Source organism: Beta vulgaris, chromosome 6, assembly GCF_026745355.1.
Source record: "Beta vulgaris subsp. vulgaris cultivar EL10 chromosome 6, EL10.2, whole genome shotgun sequence".
Lineage (NCBI taxonomy): Eukaryota > Viridiplantae > Streptophyta > Magnoliopsida > Caryophyllales > Amaranthaceae > Beta > Beta vulgaris.
In genome coordinates this window covers 40,083,018-40,090,717 of record NC_079207.1, presented here as the reverse complement: position 1 = coordinate 40,090,717, position 7,700 = coordinate 40,083,018, and positions in this window count along the sequence as shown.

Below are 7,700 nucleotides of genomic sequence, written 5' to 3'. Positions count from 1 at the left end.
TCGAACCGGGTTCAAGTCAGATCAGAATCAGGTTGATCCAGTGGTCAGATCTGTTTCGGACACCACTAACTGTGGTGATATTATGATGTATACGAAGAGGCAGATTGAGATAAATAAAGAACGAGACAAAAGTTGGAGAAATTGCTTCTTATCATGGTATCAAGAGCTTAGGTTCATCCTAGTGTTTTGCAAAGAGATCAATGAGGTTAAGAGGCTTAAGCACAAAAACAACTTTTCATTGATACTTGACGATATGGCTGGAGGTGATGAGGAAAAGAACATTGGTGGTGAGAAGAAGGTAGCCATTTTCTGCGTCGGATCAAATTATAATCTGGGTAATTTAATTATAAAGCTTCCATTGAAGGGCGATAATTATGATGGATGGGCGAGGGCTTTTCATACAACTCGGAAGGCTAGGAGAAAGTTCGAGTTTTTGGAGGGACTGGCTGAAAACCCGCTCGAGGAGAAAAACTGTAGGACTTGTACACTTTACACTCCATGTTAGTGGCATGGTTGATGAATACTATAAAGCCAAATCTCTGTTGGACTCTGTTATATTATCATGATCCATGTGAATTATGGAAGGTGCTGAAAGGGAGGTTATGTGTGGCGAATGATACTCGAATATGTCAATTGAAGACAACCCTCTACGAGTGCAAGCAAGGTAAATTCGAGTCGATTTATTTTTATTTTGGGCGAATCAGAAGAAGATGGGATGAGCTAGCAACATATGTGACTTTGCCAAGTTGCACTTATGCTGGTTGTACATGTGGTGGATGTGCTTGCGGTCTAAGCACATAATAAATAAAGTTAATACAAGATGAACAAATCCAATGACTGTCAATTGGCGTGGATGAATGTAACACCCTGACAATTTTCTATTTTCCAAAATACCTTTTTAATATAAAACATAGAGAATTATCAAAGTATTATCGCTCGTGTGATAACGTATCAACTTATTCATAATATTGCAGCGAAAAATAATAAATAACATTGAAAATAATAACTTAGTCAACAATAAGTCAACTCCAAAATCAAACCAGAGTCAAACCAACGTAAATTCAAACTCAAACCATAAATTAAAGTCAACTATAAAAATACTAAAGTCAACACAAGCTCTCCATGAAATCCCGAACCCATTATGCATCATCTTCAAACCTGAAATTGACGATGCACTATTGATCCGAGAGACTGCTCACCAAATGGGTCATCACAGGATCAATAAGGTATAGCCATGATCAACATAAACACAAAAGCACGTAATCCGCAAAGCTAAGTACTACGTAGTAAAGAAATATAAAACCTAACATGATACTAATAAACATTAAGACAAAGATAAATAATAGAATAACATAATAACATGATAGATTACTTTACTGAACTTGAATCTACAACCAATAAATTAATTAAATTTAGATCGAGTAGGAATGGAAAGAGTTGTCCAAACCAATCCAGTCTTTAATTTAGAAGACGAAGTACGGGTGCAACTCCGTACTCCCCTGACCAACGATATCGATGAATCTTTTAAAATAAAAATAGTACACGTTGATCAAGCCGCGTCTCTCCTCTTCCCTCAACTCTCAAACCCTAAACCCCATCCTCTTCTCTCTCTCCTCCTCCCCTCTCCTCACTGAAACCCTAAACCCCCTCCTTTTCCCTCTCTCATCCGCCCCCTCCCCTTACCTCTCCTCACTTTGAAACAATGACCACCGTTCATCATTAGCAATTGTTCGATTGCTCGAAACATCGACCACCATTCATCATTAGCAATTGCTCGATTGCTCGAAACCTCGACCGCCGTTCATCGGCTAAGGATGAATCTAGGCGAAGCTAAGAAGTTAAAGACGCGAAATCAACGAAATTGCTCGAGTTAAAGACGCGAAATCAACGAAATTGCTCGAGTTAATGACGCGAAATCAACGAAATTGCTCGAGTTAAAGACGCGAAGAAGAGTTTGCTTGAGTTAAGCAAAGAAGGATGAAGCTATTCGTTTGTGATTAGGGTTTTTTAGATGTAATTTTTTCTGTCTTTCTATTTCGTATTTTGCAGTTCATATGTTTTAATTTGTTTGTTTTGATTTATTGCTCGACTAATTAGTCTATTATAATTTTGAATTTAGTTGGTTTCGTTTGTTGGAGTTATGAATTTCGTTTGTTTTGTTGCTGCATTGATTTCTTTTGTTTCGTTGCTGCATGGATTTCGTTGGTTGTTGTAACTTTTTTTTCAAAGCACACAAAATCTGATGCAGTAATGCTTGAAAACTGCATCAGTTTCTTACTATACTGATGCGATTTTTAACTGCATCAGTTTTGTTTTTGTTAGCTGCTGCGCGACCATCTGATGCGGACCGAAACCACATCAGTAAGCCCGGTCTTGACCGCATCATATGGGCTTTTTATGAGCTACCATCATGTACTCCAACTCATATTAGTTCAACACTTCATACGTGCACAAGTCTAAAACTTTTTGCTATTCACTTTCCACTTTAAGTGATTAATAAATTATTTACTTGTTATGACTCACAAAGTAAGACAAACAACATAATCATCAAGGATACATGATACTTCCATTTTATCTTAGGATTAGATAAGGTGATCAACAACTTAATAATCCAAGAATAAATCCATTATTAGTTCCATAAGCATTATTTATTTGTTGATCTAAGTCAACAATCAACCAACCTTTCATAGGTGAATAACCAACTTACCAAATAAGGCCCTTGGTACTCATAAAGTAAATAAAATACTTCAAAGGAAACAACATGATCCAATAACAACATACACTTATTAATCTCTCATGTGAATTAATAAAATAAAGTTCCCAATCCCATATGCTTGCATCAATCATCCATACAAACTTAATACAACCAACATAGGCAACATGCTTTACACAACGGCATAAAACATCACTAGTGGAAAAAAACGCAACGGCTATTATGCAAGGGCTATGTTTATTGAAAAACGCAGCCCTTAATACTGAAGGAATGCGGTTTTTGGGCTAATCGCAACCCTTGGGCCTTAGAACTCTATTTGGCTACACTCCCTCCCATTTTCTCTTGTATTACCCACGTTAGCGTTTTTGGGCCTCAACTCTCTCCTCCCATCTCCACTCTCCTGCCCCTCATCTTTTCCACTCTTCGCAGTTTTTGGACCGCATCCCCCACCACTGCAGCGCCTCCGTGCCACTGCACTACCCTGCTGAACACCAGTACCGCAAGCGTCGGGGTTTACTCATCTCTATCCTTTGCTCTCTCCCTTTTCTCTCTTTCCTCGTTCAAACCCTAACCCTCATTTCTTCTTCAATTTCCTACTACTTTTTCGCTCTTCAATTTAATTTTTCATGCTATTATTGTAGTTGTTGATTTCGTTGTTGTTGTTAATTTTTGTTACTATCATTTTTAGATGATGAATAAACATTTATTATGGTACATTGTACTAGGCCCCAAAGGGTTTAATATTTATTTTAATATAGAAGCCCAGTTATATTATGAATCCCATGAAAGAAGGTCAACATAAGTCAAGGACCAAAAGCCCATAAAAGAAGGTCGACATAAGTCAAGAACCAAGTATAGTGTTCAGGAGATGGAAGTCAAAAAAAGACGAAGGCATGGGAAGTTAGCAACATGATCATGAGCAAGCTACGTGGGCATTACAACGTGCATATTTCAGCACCGGAAAAATAGTTATGATTTGAATCAAAGATGATTCAAATCATTTCCCTCCAAAGATGGATGGGAGTTACGTTTCATATTGGCGTATAAATATAAGTGAGAGGATCAAGCAGAAGACAACAAACACAACACACAATAACTTGCAACTTACTTTCTAGTGTAGCCTTAGCTTAGACTAGCCAACCCCCTTCAGGGGTTATAATTTAGTTCTTAGATCTAGAGGATGTACTAGTGACGAGTTTGTTCATCTCTAGTTTTAGCCGAAACTCATAGAGGTAATTCTTTGTATTTTCCCTTTAATTATCCAGCCTGGATTATCCTCATATGTATTATAAAAGTTTATTCTAGAAGTTTGTGATGTGAATAGGAATATTTCGCTTTAATTAACATATTAATTACTGCACGTCTCGTTCAATTTAATGTTTTTCGCCTGAATTTATTAGGCGTTGTAGTTTAACGAATTAGATTACAACAAAGTACGTTAGCAAGGTTTCATCATATTAAAACTGGTAGCCCCCAGGGACTAAGACTCATGTGGCGCTCAGTATCAAACTATTGGGTGTGAATTAACTTGTTTGCAAAGTAAACCAACTGATTTTGCACCAAGTTTTTTGCTGACCACAATGGAAGAAGAAAGATTCATAATCAAATTGTGAAATTTCTTCTTTATAATTTTATAATTTAACTACTCAAAACAACAATTTTTATTTTTCTTTAAATGTCGGATACACGTTCTTGAAGGAATAGGAAGGTCCTAAAGTTGAATCCACCTTCCAAAACATGGAAAATAATGTTTCAATACCTTAAGAGACTAGGGTGCCAAAGGATAGTGGTGAACAAATTCATCAAGTCCTAGAAGAGTCAAATGGAGAAACTCTCCAAAGGGAGGTTTCATCTCAAAGCAACACTAGTTGTGGATTTGTACATCAATTGTATGGAAAATTCACGGAAACAGTAAATAATTATTATTGGAAGCCAGGGAGAGTCAAAGACAACAATTTGATTCTAGCTATAGAACTCTATCCCATGAGTTAGACGGAGTCTTCACTGACATCCTCCAAAGGATAAGTGAAGAAAATAGAGATATCAACTCTAGGCAAATTGATCGAATCCTTGTAGATATCAATGATACTATGAGTGAAACTTTTACGGCAATGTCAACATCTCTTGCTACTGAAGTAGTTTCTTTCTTGGAACCGCTAGTTGAAAGACACTATCAGTTAAATGAGAAATTACTTAAAGCTTTAGAAGAAGTCCCACTAAATAGAACACAAGGAGATCGTGGTGTAACACCAAATCTTTCAATAGCTCATCCACCAAGGATACTTTTTTCCCATCTTGAAAATAGTGATCCATTGGTCTTAAATGATCCACAAAGTTTCTCCCATGAGCGCCAAACAAGGGCAATTCCCTTGGGCCTTGGACAGAATAGTCATGGAAATAAGCGAAGGTATGTGCTCATCATGTGTAGACAAACTAACCTTTGAAATGGTTAAAACATAGGTCATCCAAAATGATCCTACATATGTACTTGCTTATCAGCGCCAATTCCAAAAAAGGTCCAGAAGTCAAGGACCAAGGAAGAACAATGGCCATGGGTCATACTTCTCCTCAAAAGGAAAAGAAATGGATCTAAGTCAAACTCCTATACCTAAGATTCTCAAGAGAAAGGAAAAATCCAAAGGGCATCAAGGAGATGCACGACTTAAGTCAATGGTAAGGGTAGCATCACTACAAGATGTTCAAGACTTACACAAAAGTAGGTCATCAAGGATGAAAGAGTTAAACATCAAGGCTATTGCAGCTAGGGCTCAAATCAACACTCAAAAGGTGCAAGAGTCTCTTATACAAACATCAGAACTGATGAAGAATCTCTTCAATCACAGGGTTATTGACTCTCGAAGAAAAGTGGTCTGATTCATCTCTAAAGATAGATGACTAGGAGCATCAAGTAAAAGATTCTCTTATTAAAGAGGCTCTTGAAAATGGTGCTAATGACGAATATGATTCAGAATTTGGATCTGAAGATCAGGATTTGTTGGTATCAGATAGTGATATGTTGCTAGATGGAGATCCATTAATGATTGAACCTCAGATAGAAGTTTATGAGAGCCAGAACATGCAATAATGTAACGTGCTCATGCTACCAACGAAATTCAAGAAGTCAGAGGACCAACCAAGAATCCAAGCCACTGCTACATCATGGGCAGATGAGGTTGACAAAGAAGATAGAGCAGGTATATTCAAAGTTACTTCGTTTCGAAGTTGATGTTCTTATTTGAATCCTCCACTGGAAAAAATACCGAGTTAAACATCCTTAAAAGCTGATTTAGAGAAGCTAATAATAGATAAAATCTTCAGATCAGACGATGTTGACAATAAACATACTAAGGCTTTATTCCTAAATATGGCCTTTGAGGGGGTTCGTTTAGGCAAAGTATTGGTAGATACTGGAGCTACTGTCAATATCATGTCACTCTCTGTATTTAGGAAATTAGGAAAAACTAGAAAAAACATGCATAATATACAAATCAACACAACTGGTTTCTCCAGTCTATCAGAAAAGGTTGAAGGAATGGCTATTATAAAAATCAGAGTGAGAACTAAAACTACCTTCACTGGTTTTTTCATAGTAGAAAATGGTACTAATTTAATGCCATGCTAGGAAGTGATTGGTTGCATCATAATTATGATATTCCATCATCACTTCATCATATTCTAATTTTATGGAATGGTGACATACGCCCATGAAATGGTACAAGCAGATGAGGAAGTGCTAATCACATCTCCTGATTTTGTTTTTATCATGGACTATCTAAAATTAGTTCCCAAAATAAGGATTGAGGTTGCTCTACAACTTGAGTCACAAACTCACAAAGAGATAGAAGACTCAAGTGCAATTCTCATACAAGAAATCGAAGATGTCCTAGAAGTTGAAGACATTCAATCAAAATTTGAATATATTCAACAAGCGTCAAGCTATGATCAATCACTAACTCTAGTTAGGTAATAGAGTTAGACTATATTTTTTAAGTTTATCATGTCTCTAAACGAAGAGGAAGATTGTAATGGGTTTACCCCTATTGTTGATCAAGTTATGAAAGAATTAGTTTTTAGAACATACCAAGAGGATTTTCTCATAAATTCTAGTAACACGTTGCTCAACCCTCCATGAATATGAATCTCTACAAGAAGATGATGAGAAAGTATGGGCTAAAAGTGAAGATATTAAACAGGAAGTTCATGACCCACTAGAAGAATAAATTTAGGGGATAACAAAAATCCACGTTTTACTTACATAAGTAAGCTTCTCACTAATCAAGAAAAACATGAAATAATTGAAATTCTAAAAGAATTTAAAGATTGTTTTGCTTGGGAGCATCATGAAATGATTGGTATCGAGAGGAAAATTATAGAACATAAACTACCTATCAAGGAAGGATATAAGCATGTGGCCCAAAGTCCTAGAAAACTAGCGCCAGAACTAACATAACCTATACAAGAGGAGATAAACAAACTCCTTAAGGCAAAGTTCATAAGGCCCTGCCAATATGCTGACTGGATTTCTAAATAGTCCCAGTAGTTAAGAAAAATGGCAAAATAAGAATCTGCATCGACTTTACGGATTTAAATAAAGTAACACCTAAAGACCAATATCCCATGCCTGTACCTGATCTTCCAATAGATGCAGCCTCAAGATATGAATACATATCTTCTATGGATAGGTATGCAGGATACCACCAGTTAAGGATTGCACAAGAAGACTGTAATAAAACATCCTTTAGATGTCCAAAATCATTAGGTTTGTTTGAATATGTGGCTATGCCATTTGGTTTAAAGAACGTTGGCGCCACATACCAACAAGCCATGGATGCAATCTTTGAGGATATGTTTGGTAAGATTATGAAAGTTTATGTGGATGATATACTCGTAAAATCAAATGATTTTCTAACACATAAAGAACATTTAGTTAATTCATTTACTAGAATGAGAGAATATCATCTAAAAATGAATCCACTCAAATGTGCAT